This window comes from Cyrtonyx montezumae, unplaced genomic scaffold (assembly GCF_038088225.1).
Source record: "Cyrtonyx montezumae isolate F1298 unplaced genomic scaffold, pur_monq_1.0 scaffold_24, whole genome shotgun sequence".
NCBI lineage: Eukaryota > Metazoa > Chordata > Aves > Galliformes > Odontophoridae > Cyrtonyx > Cyrtonyx montezumae.
In genome coordinates this window covers 1,344,491-1,360,859 of record NW_027071981.1, presented here as the reverse complement: position 1 = coordinate 1,360,859, position 16,369 = coordinate 1,344,491, and positions in this window count along the sequence as shown.

Below are 16,369 nucleotides of genomic sequence, written 5' to 3'. Positions count from 1 at the left end.
GTGCAGCGGGCACTGGTGGGCTGTGCAGGCTGCACGCTTCCTAGACCTGCAAAAAAGCCAAAGAGGACATTGCACCTAAAACAGTGGCCTGTGATATGGGAGATGCCCAGGCACCTTCACGTAGCCTTACCACTGTCTTGACACCTCCAGTGGCACTCTCCCCACTTTGCAGCCCCTCCCTGGCTTTTCCCAGTCCTGAGCTGAGCAGTGAGCTGAGCTGTGTCTCCAGACCCAAGGACGTCAGACCTTCAGGGGCACGATCCCCCTGGGGCAGCTCCCAGGCAGATCACTCTCGCTCCTGTCTGGCTATTTCTGCAGGTCCAGAAGTATTTCCTGGTTTGTAGCACTGGCTGTGTTGGCTTGGGAGTGCACGATGTGGCACACGGCAGTGTAGAGTGCGCAATCCAGAAATCCATTTCAGGTTAGGGCCATAATTAGCTAATGTAAGATAATAAATAGCTTCAGGAATCACGCAAAAATCAAATCAAATCAAATAAATGCGGAAGTGGTAAAAGCCTGTTTTTGTAACCCTGCTCCTCCCCTTTTCTGCCTCCTCTTCCTCCTCTTTAGCATAACAAGGGCCCTAATAGGCTTCATGTGGAAGTGACTATTTTTATTAAAGACAAGTGTAATCTTTTGTAGTCCAAATGTCCCTATCATAAATGCTAACCGAGGAAAATATTAGGACTCATTTATTTATGAACCCGTTAATAATGAGGTGCAGTTATGAAAAAAGCTTTCTCAGCACAAAGCCTACTGAACAAACAATGCACGCTGGGGAAAAAGAGCTAGTTAGCCTTCCTGACTTAGATAAAGCTATGGAGAAATGACAAGTGCCAGTAATTAGTAAAGCCTCTTCAACAAGATAACCCTATACATCTTTGTCTATTTCAATCACCAAAGACTCCGATTCAGTGTAAAATTAAAGCTGGGATGCCATCAATTTCTGTTAACCTCTTTATATTGTTCTGTGTTCATGCATATGTGATAGATAGTTTTTGTCATTTTATTAAATGGTGACATCTCAGTGTGCATGTGACTAAAAGTGTTTTCTCCTTAGCCAAGTATTTTTAATCATCCCTCCATTGCCTTTATTAACTCAGTGCTGAGTCCTAATTGCTTTATCCTGCGGTACTGCAGCCGTTGTGCGGGTGCAAACATTTGCGCTGGTGACTTTCACAAGCAGAGGTTGTGCTCTTTTCTGTGCTTGTGTGAGATCATACAGCAGCTCTGTGTGCATCTGCCAACTGTCTGCAGCGTGTCTCCCTTTGTTTTCACTGGCACAGGGCGAGATGCGATGGTTGCAGAGATCGGGGGGTCACGTGCAGATTCAGGTTGTTGGAAGCGTGGCCTTCCCTCTCTACATATGTCCCTTTCCCAGACGGACAGTCTGCATTCAGTGCACTGCTACAACTGCTGTTCACCTGCTCGGGGCACGAGCCAAAGCCCTGAGTTCAGCTGAGGAACTCCCACTGACTTCAGGGTCCTCTGTCAACCCAAAATGCTTGCTTCCACCACACGTGGCAACCCTTGTTTTTGTAAGGCCTCCGGTGTCTGTGAGAGTGTGCTCCTACATTTCTTTTAGCTAAGTCAGAAAACATGCTCATCTGAAACGCTGTAGGAAAAAAATCACAAATTATCTCTGTTTCCTTGACATGGGCTGGTTCACAGGGGGTGTTCGTGGCCTGAAAAGTTGTGTGTGGCTTTGGGTACCATAACAGAAGTTCCCTGGCTCTGTTCTCTTGCTCCATAACATCTTGGTACTGGTTTCAAGTATTCTGGGCTCTGAGTTCTGAGGTTATTAATCTTCATCCGTGCTGTTTTTAATCTTTACTACTTGCACTTGTTTGCCTTAGAAATGCTTTTGTTCATTCTTTTCAGCAGCAATAACCTCTCATATTGGCCAAATTAGGAAATAATTGCAAATAATAGAGAATCTTTTTCCAGCACTACAATAAGAGATTATATATGTGCAGTGCGAGAGGGATGGCACAGAACATAAGTACCAAAACAAGGGTAAATAGGCAGAGGAGTACAATGTGCTGGTTAGCTGCTGCTTTGCACTTCTGCTTGGCTGAGATGCCCCTGTGTCAGAGCTGAGAAGCATCACTTGGAGCTTTGCAGGGGAGGAAGCCATGCTGCATATCAGGTCATGGTAATGCAGGACTTCAGGTCTTCATGACAGCCCGCGTGGGGTCTTGTCATCTTCTGTGGTGGAAGCAGAGGTGCATGAGTCAAGTTGCAAGTTCTTTGCCTTTTTTAATCAGCTGATCACCTTTGCTTCTGTTTATGGGCCCTTGCAGATCCGTTCAGTCAGTGGGAAGAAACGTTGTGCATCCGAGGAGTTCTACCCCACCTTTCCTGTCTGTTATTTCAGTTGTGGATTTTTATCCACTGCTGTGAAGCTCCTGGTGGTTGAGGAACCAACACTGTCTGACGTGGATCACAAGCAATGTGTTACCAGTGGCTGGCAATCCTACGCAGACATTTGCAAGCCAGAAAAACTGTCCAATTCAGTTTCGTGTTAATACCTACTTTTCAGTGAAGAATGTATCTGTCATATTTCGGGACGTGTGGGTGTGATAAGAAAAGTCCTGCTCTCAGGTGTCTAGTTGCTCTCATGCACAGACATTTTCAGGATCAAAGCTCCTGTGAATTTTATTCACAACAAATAATTCTGTCAGCTCTTGGGAGGAAAATATGGAGAACATTCATGTAACGCTGCCATCTCGGTTGGGATGCAAGGAAATCTGTTGACTGTAGGAGAGAGCAAAGCTCTCTCTGCACTCTCATCACATTATCACTTACCTCCCTCCCTTCCAGTCCGAGTTTTCTGTGTGCTGCTTCCCATTGTTTTTTATTGTTCACGTGAATCAGAAAATAATATTTTTTTCTCTCTAATTTAGGAGGAATTGTCATTGCCCACCTCCCGCTGAGCGAAAAAAGTGCCAGAGCCCATCTCCTATGAGCTCCTTCTCACTTCAGATGCAGTCTGCAGCGGCTCCTTCGGAAATGTAACAGGCTATTATAGAAATATGTATTTACACAGTATTTTAAGATGCACATTATCCACCTGATAGACCATAACAGCTCGCCATTACAGCCTACTGAATAAAACCTCTTTGCACCGTTTTTTTTTTTTAAAGCAGATACTTCTTATATGATAAATCATGACTCTATTGTGTAAGAGTGCACTTTGGTGGTGTAGGATCATCGGTGGACATAATTTATCTTTATCCTGCTGTGACAGGGACTTCTTGCTCTGACCTTGCCCTGTAGAACAAATTATTCTGACCAGGGAGATGCAAATAAAAAATGACAAAAATGCTTTTCGAACAGAAAAGGAAAAGTTATAATATTTCTTTAATGGAACACTTTTGACCATGGAAGAGCTCACATTGCTGGAAGCAGATGAGTGAGTAGCATGGCTCAGCTGAACATATCTTCCAGCTACCTAGGTAGTGCTCTCAGGCTGTCCTAGGGCATCCTAGTCTAGGATTCTCCTTTCCCCTGCGTAGTTTTCTTTCTTCTTTGGCTGGTGCCAATATGAAAAGGGACCCTTCAGTTCTGAAAACATCCGTGTTCACCATTTCTGCCCACACTTTCCCTACTCACTCTGGCTAATTTAGACTTCCACAGATTCTCTCTTCTGGGAATTCACATTAGGGTCTGCGCTGCCTTAAACTGCCATCTCTCTTTTTGTCCAAGAATGTTCATTTTGAATAGATAATAATAAATTAGATTCTCAACCTGTTATAAGATGAAATAAAGCCCGGCTTCTGTTATGAAACAATTTTACATTGCAGGATGTTCATGAATGCATGGAAAATGTGGTGACTTCAAGTTTTTCCTTCCCTACCTTCAGCACGTCGAAACATGTCGTTTCAGAAACGCTGTAATAGTTGAGGTTGACTCCTGAGAAGAGACTTTGCGTTTCTGGGACACAAGAAGTCTTCCAGCCAGCTAAATGGCACTGCCTGCTTCCCTCCCTCCATTCAAATTATGTATACACCACAGAAATACCAAACAGGAATGTGTTTTACGTATCCAAAACCATACTGGTCTATAAGCAGCAGTGCTTCGATAATCTAAGCCCACAGCTCACGTTGGGGATCAGGGAGTCCTGTCCCGTCCAGCTGTCCCTGCCAGGGGCACCCCACCAGGATGGCTGCTCTGTGCCTCCCAAGCCCAAAGGAGATGATTTGGTGGGCTTGTTGCATTCAGTGTGCACGGGGACGGCTGCAGCCATGCCACCGGTGGTGCTCCTGCAGCATGAGTGCTGACCCTCCTGTTAGTGTCGAGCCTCCTCTTCTTTCACAGCATGGGTGCCTCTGTGCTTCCCCTGTGTGGTCTTGGGCCAGGACTGGCCTCGTAGCTGTGGTCTCCTCTCAAGCATCCCCTCCTTCACTCTTCTCTCTTAGAAGAAGAGAAGTTTGAGCAGTAAGACTGAGCTGTCTGATGTTGTGGTTTACTGTGTTTCCTAGGTGTTTGGGAAAACCATCCCCACTTTTAAAATACTATCATTTGGTTTAATTTTCATTATTTTTAGATGTTAAATTTTAGATCAGTACAGTATGTCTTAAACTACTGTATTAGAATGCTGCTTGACTCGCTTCCAAATTGAAGACCTTTTAAAAAAATTGAAGCAGTCCAATAATTTTAAATCACTCTGCACTGTGCATTGCAATTTAAAATTATTGGAGTGCTTCAAATTTTTATAAGCCCTTGAATTTGGAAGTGATCAAGGTTCTGGGCATACTCAGTGTAGAGCAATTTAAAATTATAAGAGCTGTCAAATTTTTATATAAGCACTTCAGTTAGAGAAGGGATTTGGGTTCTGGGCATGTGCAAAGGGGAACAATTTAAATTATTATAGTGCTTCAATTTTTTTCTAAGCACCTGATTTTGGAAGGGTTTGGGTTTGTGCAGCCTAAAATGACAACTTCCTTTGAGAGTTTCTCCTTAAAAAGAATTTCAATCTTGCAAACTAAAGTATTCTTTAAAATGTTAATTAACTGACACTTTAAAAACTGATCTGTACAGACGTTGGAGTCCAGGATATCTATTTTATTATTTTTTTTTCCACTCATTTTATCGTTTCATTCTTTAAGGGACAAACTGATGCTATAGAAACAGCTGCCACTTCTGAATTTTGCATTTTTTTCCAACTGTTGCACTTGTGGTGCAAAAAGAGTCAGAGAAAGAAAAATGAACTGGGGAGAAACAAGTGTTTTGTTCCAAAGGTGGGTGTTGGGGCACTTAGGGAACGTGTGGGGGTACCCTGCACCCAAAGCTCAGGGTCTTGGTGGTGCATTTGGGGTACACTGCATCCAACACCAGTTGGGCAATCTTTTCCACTTGAGTGCTTCTTTCAGTTCTCACCACAGAGGTGACAGAGGACCACTTACAGATATATTTTGCTTTGGAAAACTGAGTTTTTTAATAGAAGCCAACGATCACATTGAATCATGACGAAGATGTGCCCTTCTGTCTGCTTGGGTGTGGTGTGCACATGGACTTGGTTGAAGGACGGGCACAGAGCAAGGCTTCCTTGAAGTTCCCACCTTGCCCACTTGTGGCAGCCTCCAGGAGACCAAGTCCCGCTTGGGGCTGTGCTTGTGCCAATGCTGACAGCTTTTCCTCCTTTGTTCCACTGTGCAAACCAAATAGAAGGTGAGGCAAGTTGTCTGGGAGATGAGGGATGGCGAGGAACGGGCGCTGGGGGACCGGCTCGTGGTGACATCGCAGTCCTTTCTCTCTCTCTGGCTTCCCCTCTCCCTCCCTCTCTCTCCTCAATGGTCTGTGCCTCCCGTCATTTACATAATACTCTTCTGACACCTTTACTTTAGTCATCAATCACAGTACCTTCTCTCAGTCTATCTTTTGTCTGAGCATGTCTCTTCTTTATCAGGCCATGCACAAAAGATTAATTTCACAGTTTTTCTCCCTTCTTTCTTTCCTTGCAAGATACAAAGCTCATGAAATGACAGAAGCAAGATAATGAAAACAACAATGCAAGCAATTTTTTTTTTGTTCTTGCTGGTTGGATCTCGAGATACTTTTTTTAACCTCATTGTGTGCCATCTGTCTTAGAAAAGGTCTGCTCTGTATTTTTTAATACAATTTGGATGCTGTTCTGAAGGCTACGTAGGGAAAAAAATACATATTCTAAACAGGGCATGGGTGTTGACTTGAAAAGAAAAAAGAAAAGAGAATTTGCTGAACAATTAAAGCAAGGGGTCCATTTCTAATGGTGGCATGGACTACTGCACAGTACCCATGCCCCAATTAATATTAATGATCTCTTGTGCATAACAAATTTATGGCATTTGATTGACTCGTGCAACTACACTTCAAGCTGTCGTGTAAAGTGAAATATATGGGCATCGTGGCCTAATTTGCATATGCATATGTTCTTAATATTAATTAGTCTAATGGATTTCAGGACCTGGAGGTAATTTGAGTACCGGGAGGAGGGCAGCAAACAAAACAAAACAAAACACACTGACACTGCCCTGGTAGGGTTTGGTCCTGCAGTCAAATAGCTCTCCCAAGCACAGTCACTGGTGTGAGTTTCTCCTCTTTCCCCACGTCCCTCTCAGGACTGCCTGAATTAAAGTCTTATCCCTACGGTTCATTCTTTTGGCTCTAACCCTGATGTTGTACAGATTTGAAATGTTTCAACATAGCACACTGCTTGTACAGAGCAGCTCTGTTTGAATGAGGGCACCAGTCTGGGCCACATGGTGCAGCTCTGAGAGAGGACCATTCCCCACACATCCACGTGTTTGCCCCTGATGTCCATGGTAGCTATGAGTCTGTCTCTCCCGCAGCCTGGTGTTGTGCTTGCACTGCTTGGTAGCAATGGTGCAGGTTTCCAGAGGCCTTTCTGACTCCTGGGTTTAAGTCTTCCAGCATCAGCGACAGCTTGCCTTTTTCAGTGCAATAAGCCTCTTACAAATCAGCAGCGCAAACTGCGTCTCCTTGCCCCCTGCACATTCAGCATCTGGGGAGCTGGCTTTCTTGGGTGCTGAGGCCATCCTACAGGCTGGTACCTTTCCCTGAAGGAGAAGCAGTGGATCCAGCTCAGCCCCAGCAGTGGAGCCGACAGAGTCCTCTGCCCACAGAGGGGCTGCTCCAGGGCCAGGAGCCGCTTGTGCTGCTCTCAGCCCAGGGACGCACTGGATCCTGCTCACGTGTCCTGTTGTCCACGCCATGCAGAATGTGCCCTGTGCTGCTTCAGCCCGATGCCAGCTTGCAAAACCTCAGTGAGTCTGCCTCAGTGGCTGAGAGCCTCAGTGAGGAGCTGGCACTGCCGGCTGCCTCACGCTCCAGAGAAGATCAGGTCTGCGTCTGTTGCTCTGTAGAAAGAAATGGCTTTCCGGCAGGAAGGCATCACTTATCCACTGAAAATATATAACAAAACCTGGAAAGCCTCTAGTCACTCATTTTAGCTGCTGAAATGCCTTTAGGCCAACATTCCTGTTGTGAAAGGGGTTATGGACATGTCATATGGGGGTCATCAGTGAAAAATATACCCAACTTTTGTTATTCTTAAGACTAAATCAAAAACCTCTTCTTGCAATCCACTGAGGGACGATTTACTAGAGAGGAGAATGTGGTATCAATTATTTCTGTGGGCATCCTTTTTGTTATAAGAAGCAAAGAGGATTGCTTGAGAGTCAATAGCATGACTCCATCTCAGATTACTAAATAATGAAATGCTAAACTTGGCCTAGAGTGAGAACTATTGCCGTCTCAAAGGGGCCAGAGGCTTCAATTAAATCAGAGGACAGTGTTCAATGAATGAGAAAAGGATGCTTAAGGTACGATGACATATTACTGGATTTTACATTTAATTGCGGTGCTTTGTTCTTTTAATAAAAGCACGAGAGCACTGGATCTCCATTATGGTCATCTGGTGGCATTGTTCACCGTGGACAGTTTATTATAATTTATTGGCTATGTTTAATCCCTCTATTTTTCATATAAATGAATTCTGTCTGCTTTATTTTATGAATTTTCTTTGCTTAAAAAAAATAAAAAAGCAGGCATCTAATAGTTATTTACACACAAAAGAGCTTTTCCCATGCAGTGCTCAACAACAGATGAAGAAAGCAGCTCAGAGTGGTGTGAACAAAACGGGCACTCTTGGCTGTCCATCTGTGACCCCACATCACCAGCACAGGGTATGGTCGGGGGGTGGGGGGGGGGTGCAAATGCCTGCCACAAAACAGAATGCTCTGTGGGGCTCAGCACTGCTTGGCTTTCCCCTCCTTGGGCAGTGGGGTGGCCCTATTGGATGTTCTGTTGAGGACCCAGGCATGAGTATGTAATCACAGGAGCGTGGGTATGTAGTCACGTGTACACACGTAAGTGCATTTATTGTCACACATAGCCCCACACGTATCTATTTGCAATGGAAATGTGTAATTTTTTTTTTAAATGTTGGCCACACAGATTCCTCCATTTCAATTTCTTGCTCCAGCATATCATCACGTCAGTCATACCTCTTTATATATGCACGCGTACATATGGACAGATAGATAAAAATAAACATGTGTGCAACGAAATCATTGATGACTTAACTGATGTAAACTGATGCATCACGGGAGCACCACAGTCATCGTCAGCTTAGGAAAGCACAAGTTGACAGAATGGATAAATTCAGATTCTTGTGCAGATCTTTAGAGGGAAAATACCCCTACGAAGGCGCTGGGGGTCTGAGCCTCACCAGCACCCAGTGGCTCAGCTTTGGGAATGTGCCTTTCAGTCACCATCTGTCATCACTCTTGTGGGGATGGAGTTGGGGAATGTGGCCATAGGGTGCTACCCCCCCCCCCATGCATGCCCTGCATGGGTCAGAGTTGCTTCTGTCCAGAGCTGATGCAATGTGATACTGCTGTATGCATACCTGTACATTACCAGGTGATGAATATGGGCTCACAGCAAGACCTTCCTCTTGACAAAGTGCTGTGCCTACTCCTAGCTCTCCCCAACCTGTTTTTGTTAATTTCTCACTGAGGGATCAACAAGCCTGGGATGCGTGCGTGCATCCATCTCTTTCCCTCTCAAAGGAAATTAGTGCCTTCGTGTCACCGCAGGTGATGTGAGCAGGGGAGGAAGTACACAAACTGATTTATCTGGGGCTGTCAGCCCTTCTGAGGATGTTGACTACTAAGGGTGTCAGCTCCTCCTCAGTAGTTGGATGACTCCAAAGAAGACCCCGTTCCTCATTAAAGAGCACCGAGCTCTGCTTGAAAGTGACTTTCCCACTTGTTCGCCTCTCACAAACATCACAATAACAGATTTGCTATTTAAAGTGCCATGATCTTCGTGCCAGGCCCAGGCAGCTTTGTGAAATACATTTCTGCAGCGCTTGGGAGCATCGGTATCATCCCTGCAAAATTCCTTTGAGGTACAAACTAGAGCCCATCATCACAGATCACAGTTAGAGCAGATCAGCACGCTGCGTATGGTTTCATCCTTTATTCACATTATGCATCGTAACGAACATTGTTCTAGGAACGTGGCTTGGTGAGAGTAAAGCACAACATCCTGTGGTGTCTTGCCATTGCAAATGCAATGGATGGTGTCTGGAAGGGCCCTATGCATCCTGGGGACATACTGGAACCCCCTGCCCACTTTTGGAGGGCTCTGTTCCCTGCACTACCATGGGCAAGACATGGGGAGCCTGGGTGCACGGCATGCACCGGTGTACCAAACCCGTAGTGCTGCAAGCAAGTGCACCATGGCTCCAAGTGGGAGGCTGAAGGCAGAAGAGGAAGGAGCACGGGAAGATTGAGAAGTAGTGGTGGAGAGTTATTACCCAACTACAAGACTACATCTTCCTTCTTTTTAATAACTGCTTAGTGAAGAAGCACTACCCATGTACTGGAAATGGAAAGAAAAAAAAATATTAATTTTAAAATATGTGTCTTTGGTATAGGATTTCACTGAAAGAGATGTTTCCTGAGTGGAGCCCAGTACGATTCATATAACATTTTTTCCAGCCCCTGGGGAGTGTCGTCTCCTTTTGATATCTCCATTTCCAGGAAGTGTTTCCCTGCAGGTACAGCACCACTGCATAGGGCCGTTTCAGACCTTGATGTGCACTTGCTCTGTGGATGTGGCAACCTGTTTACTCTGGCCCTGGAAGCTGTGATGTCCTATGCTCTCCCTTACCCTGCAGGTATGCAGCACAACAGTTCTTGCCTGTGTACTGCATGCCTAGTAGGAGCTGCTGCCCCCAGGGTGCTCAGCCAGTGGTATGGCTGCTGCCTCCTCTCCATACCTTGGCTGTGCAAGCTACGTGCTTTCCTGGCAGAGAGACTGTAAAGAAGAAGAGAGTCACTGAGGTGCCTCCTCCGATAGGTGCCAGAGGATGTTGTGGATCATGAGATCCCCTGCATGGAGCAAAGATTTTCGAGGAGGAAGCACTTCCACCAAAAGATCCAAAATTATTTTGGATAAAATTTCCACGCGGTTGTTTTCTTTGAGATGGAAACGTCTGAATCAGTGGGCTGCCAGAAATGAAGAAACAAAGTCACGTGAAAGGTTGCTCCGTTGCACCCAAATTCTTAACGAGCCTGGAGACACTTTCAGAGTGAACATGATCTGGTAAGTGGTTTGGCAGTTTGGACATAACGTAGCCAGGAAGGCTTGAATGCCAGAGGACATAGAAGACAATGTGTCCTTGCCAAATTTGGGATTCATGCTGAAGACTGACCATTAGGTGACCTCGTATGAAAAGAAAGATTTCTACAACCTCCCCAGTACAAGTGCACGTCTTCAGTAGAAGTGGCGACACCTCCAAACAGCCACCACTAATCCCAGAAGGAAATACAGTTGCAACTTCATGGATGTGAGCTGGGTTAGGGCATTTCTGGCCTCCAAGCAGCCTCTCTTTTTTGGTGGAGCTGGAAAAGGGCAGAAAGTCCTGGTTTGCTCCACTTAATATCAGCAGCTGTGCAACCACAGTAATCTCAGCAAGATGGATTGTTAATACAAGCAGCAAGTCTTCCACCAAACCTTTTAGCTTCGAAAGCACATTTTCCACTTTTTGGAGGTATAATGCTTTCCTTGGGAGAGGAGATATCACAGGTACCACACGGGTTCAGCCTTTGCACAAAGCCAAGTGTCACTTGAAGCAAAGGCCTAAAATAGTGAAGTCTGGACCCCAGCCCCAGTAGAGCCTTTCCAGACTGTAGAGAGGTTCATGTACTCCCTGGAGTTGCCAAAAACTATGACCATCCGTGAGTCATCCTCAAAGCTTAAATGTGGACCCATGCACAAAATAAGTCTGGATCTGGATCTGGTTTAGGGCTATGCACTGCGTAAGTGACTGTTGTGGAGCAGTCCCATACGACAAATTTATCCCATTCTCTAAAGTGCATGTGAGTTTTGGTGCTACAGATGAAAAGACAGCTGGGGTCCTGGGGGTGGGAATTTGGAGGAAAACTGAAAACATGACACTGGTTATTCATCAGAATTTTGAATACTTTTCAATGTGCTTCTCCAGGACTGATTCCTCTGCACCATAATTACAAAGAACCCATGTCTACAGCAGTGCCCCCCCCGCCAGTGGAGCGGTGCCTGGTTGATCCCATTATCTGCACCCTGAATGCTGAGCCTCCAGTTAATAATTAGTTAGCAGCACCGAAATGAAATTGCACCACTGATTCTCTGGTGCACTGGCAGAGGTGGTGGCTGTGGCAGCCAGGGCCCTCTCCTCTTGGCAGGAGTGAGAGTGCTCGGTGCCATCCTGCAGCCATGCTGTGGGATGCTGTGCCATTCCCATCCCCGCACCGTGCAGGGAATCTTGTGCAGTCAAGGCAGGCTGAGCCCAGAGAGGGTAGGCAGGAGGGGAAGGGAAGGGTTTTGCCATCTTCTAGGCAAAAAAAAAAAGAAAACGGACTCATTTTTGGAAGGGTGGTTTCCTGGAGATGTCTCTCAGGTTCATATTTATTGTTTATTGCCCGTAAAACGGTGTTGCTATGCTTCACAAAGCCATCATTTCAATGCAGTCTGCCTAGCCTGAAATGATAAATGAAAGCAATGAAGGGAGAGGAAGGGTGTAAGGGTGATTAAAACTCTGGGTTTGACTCGAGGAAGAAGCTTTCATCTCCACCTCTGCCACCAACTTTTGGGTGACTCTTGACTAATCATTTAATCTCTTCGGGTTTACATGAGATAGAGAGAATGACAATTTCTTTCTCGATGCTTCATTTATTTATTTGTTTGTTTAGTCCTTGTCTTGTTAGGCTGTAAAAATCTTTCTATTGGAGATCCTTCTTACTGTGGTCACAGAGTATGACCAAAATGATTTGACCATTATGATTTAAATATTCCTAGTATTTTAACAACACTTTTGTGGATATACAGCAGGAAAATAGTATTTAGAAAGGATGTGAGCGGTGAGAGTTCCTATGGTGGCAAACACTGAGCCTCAGACAAATCCATTTCTGATTGGAGTGGGCTTATTTCCCTCACTGGTGATAGAAATTAATATGGGCTGTTATTTTACAGAGGTACTCATAGGCTGAAGGAAATCTGTGGCCTCTAGATGTAAAAGGTCAGAACAGATGATCTAATAGTCCTTGTTAGCCTTAAAATTGTGAGGGAAAACGAAGGCCTCTTTTTATTACTTTCCACCACCGTTAGATGGAAATGGAATGACGGATGGTTAAGCCCCAGACTCAGATGCTACCTGTCTCTGTCCCTGTCCCTGTGCTCATTCTTTGCCTGCAGGCTTCCAGCTGTGGGCCACGTGCCCTAGAGCATCTCTGAGACACCTTTCTAAAAAGCCATGGAAAGACAACTGAGAAAGGCCTTTTTCCAGGAGGCTTTAATTCCCTGTTTCATGCAAGCATGTATCCACTGCAAGTGTAAGGGTTCATAAATCAAAAAACAGCTGAAATCTTCAGCTCTGGTTTTGGCCACAGTTAAAGACAGCTCCAGTCAGATGTGTTCAAGTGCCCACCTTGATTTCCCAAGCCTATTCCTGCAGCTGAACAGGATAATCCTGAAACACAGAAGAAACGCCAGCTATCACCTGAATGAAAAATGAAGTCCTAGACTATTTAAAAAGAAAGGATAAACTAAACTTTAGAAGGCCGGTTTGACATATGACATTGCTTTATTTCCACGTTGAACCCTTCTGGTTTTATGCCAGTCAGTAATTAAAGGGTCTCACAGTAGAAGAGATTTCATAGGAAAAGCTGAAGACAGTTTGGCTTTGAAAGTTTCAAAATGTTTGTGTGCTTCTCTGAAATTTCCCTTCTAAACTTGTCCATTCAGTCGAATTAGCATTCAAGCTATTGACAAGTCTGAGCATTTTTCACCCAGAAGTCTCATTTTTACTCGTGTTAAGAGAAGCTTGCTTGAACAATTTGATCTAAAACCATATATTAAGAATTATCCTAACATTAATTCATCAAAGATCTGGTGCTAGGCAGATTTTCCACAGATTTTATTTTGTCCACAAAACAAAGCCCAACCAAGAAATGTGATTCTGAGGGCTGTGTAGCACTGTAGATTTTCCTTGTGTGTAACAGTGACGTAAACAGCCACGCTAACCGACGTCGGACGTGACACAGGGAATATGTGAGTGCTGTTTGATTGCCACCGTAATTTCTCATTTTGCTGCTTTTGATCATATGGGCTGCTAGTCACACGTGGTAGGACAGAGTACATAGCACAGGTGTAGCAGCTCCAAGCTACCTGGTGTTTATTGCGTTTACCTACTGGCAAAACACGCGTTGATCTTCTCACATATTCAAGCTTTGTTTCTTTATAACAGGAACAAACTAATTAATCTCTTTGCCAAAGGAATGCAGGCGCGTGGTTGTTCCCACCTGAGGTCTGCTGAGGGTGTGCATTCCTCTCCGTGGTGGTGAGTCCTTGGCAGAGAGCAGCAGTGGGTCACTGGAGCTGTGTTGTCCGTCTGCCTTGAGGTCTTTCAGGCAGGCCTGGAAGGCAAAGCTCGCTGGCTGCTGACTGGCACCTTGTGTGTGCCTGCCAGACCCTAGATGCCAGGCAGATCTCTGCTCTGCAGCACAGCATTGTCTGGGGGTAGTATTATGGTTGACTGCAACTGCATGTTAGCTCTAGCTGATCTAAACAAGCCTTTGTTTCTTTCCCATCGCTGTAGCGCTGGATTCAATCCTAGTCTCTGCTACGAATCTGCCTGAGCCCTGATTTTTGAGTTTATACAAAAATCAATTCAAAATAAATATATAGACTTCACTGAAACATGCTGCACTCAGTAGGAAATGCCCTATCATGTCTACTTGGTTTATTTGGAGTAAATCTATTTAGAGAAAGACACATTTTAATATACAAATTATATTTGTTTTTAAGCTACCATATTCTATCTGGACTCTGCCTACTTCCATTTTTTGATCCATTCATCTTGCTTTTGCCCCTAATCTTTTCTTTGCTACAACGAGCTTTCAGTGTGTGCGTGTGTGGGGGGGGGAGGAAAGGCCCTATTAGATTATACCATTTTATGAGTTGTCAATGATATAATGATATTAGCCACCTGGCTGAGAAGTAAAAGCCTTTGTGGTGTCACATAAGAGGTTAGAGTGGGCTGGTAAGCGTGTGTGAAATAAACAACACCAAAAAAAATGCCTCCAAGAGGTGTATTTAAACGGGTGGATATGGCCCCTCCCTGCTTATTAGACCACTGAGGGCACTTTAAATATTTTATACATATATATCTTTCTCTGTATATAGAGCAGATACAGATACATACAAATACATATGTACACATGCACAGACACACAAGTCGTTCAAAATCAGAAAGGTCTCAAATTTAATTGGAATGGAAAATGCTAACTAATTGGCTTCTAAATTTGATTTGCTGTAGAAACCTCATATTTGTTTGAAACACAACACTGTGTCTTGGAACACAAGCCCAGTCCTTCAAAAATCATACATGAGAACTGTGGAAGAATCAATTAAAGTTGATTTGGCAGATCTGCTTTTGACAAATATAAAGAAATCTCTGATTAGACTGAGAAGAAAAGAATCCCTCTTTCGTGCTCTCTCTATTCTCTCCCTCTTTAAAGGCAGTAGATGTCAGAAGGGGGTGGGTAGTGATATGCAAAACACGGCCTCCATAACCAAAGTAGCCTGCAAAATTAGGTGTCAGCATGCAAAGCTTATTGATGTATGAATGCAGAAAATGAAAGCCGGCAGTAGACAGACAGGGCTAAAGGTGAGACAGCCACAGTGAAAGCAGCTGTACATCTACGTCAAGGTGTTGCTATATGAGCCTGCTTTTTTCTGGAGGGCCACAGCCTAACAAGCTGTGCCTGGCCATAAAATGATGAAACAATACAATGTAGGCGCACACTGTGTGAATACCAAATAAATTGACTTGGACCCCTCCCACACCCCTTCAAAGTAGGCCTGTGTATTCATTAATAAATTCATATTCTGAGTTTTCAATAAAAGAAGAAAATGCAGTGTAAACTGGAGTTACTTAGTGATACCCAGCTCATTGCTTTTTATTGTTGCTTGCAGCTACGAAGCCTTCACTGTGCACTAGTAGAATTTATTACTGTCTGTCTTTGTGGCAAGTTGGCGAAGTGAGCCTTTTGAAGAAAATTGACCCACACTTCATGAATATGATGAAAAATGCCAATAACACTACAAAGACAAAGCTCTTGACATTAGTGTGCATAGAACTTAGAGACAGTAATAAAAGTATCATAATTACAAGTCACATCCCTCCTCCCTCCAGCCGAGGGCTGTGGGTCCCCCATCACTGAACGTGGGGTGGCCCCCTTCCATCCTCTGTACTTTGAAGGATGGGAGCAGTGAGAAGAGAAAGGCAAGCAAAGTGCTCTACCCAGCAAGGATTTCCCTCTTAGGAAGATGCCCCTTCTCTCTGAGCTTGCACGTAGAGGCTGCGTGATCTCATTGCTAAGGCACAAGGCTAGGAGCCTCAGTGGCTGACTTACATTTTCCCTCTGTCACTCTCCTCATATATTTCCCACGGACACAGACCACCGTAAGGCTCCGTGCCTCGGTTTCTCTCTGTGTAAAATAGTTTTGTTCTTCTATTTAGCCTACTTTGGACTGGAATTTGTCCCAAGCCACCTTGCTCTACTTGACCCTCCTATCTTTTAATGGTTCGATTAATAGTAATAATTGGGATTAAAATTACCAATTTGCGTGCAGGAAGGTCTGCCTCACAGGCTTGGTCCCAGTGAAGTTAACGAGAAAGCAAGAAGCAATGTGACCATGCAGAAGTTCTCTGTCCTTTCCAGGCAATAAGCAACCCAGTCAGTGAAAGGAGCCCAGTCAGTGAAAGGAATGAGTGTAAGGAGCAAACAGGACACTTTTTTTCCCAGCAACT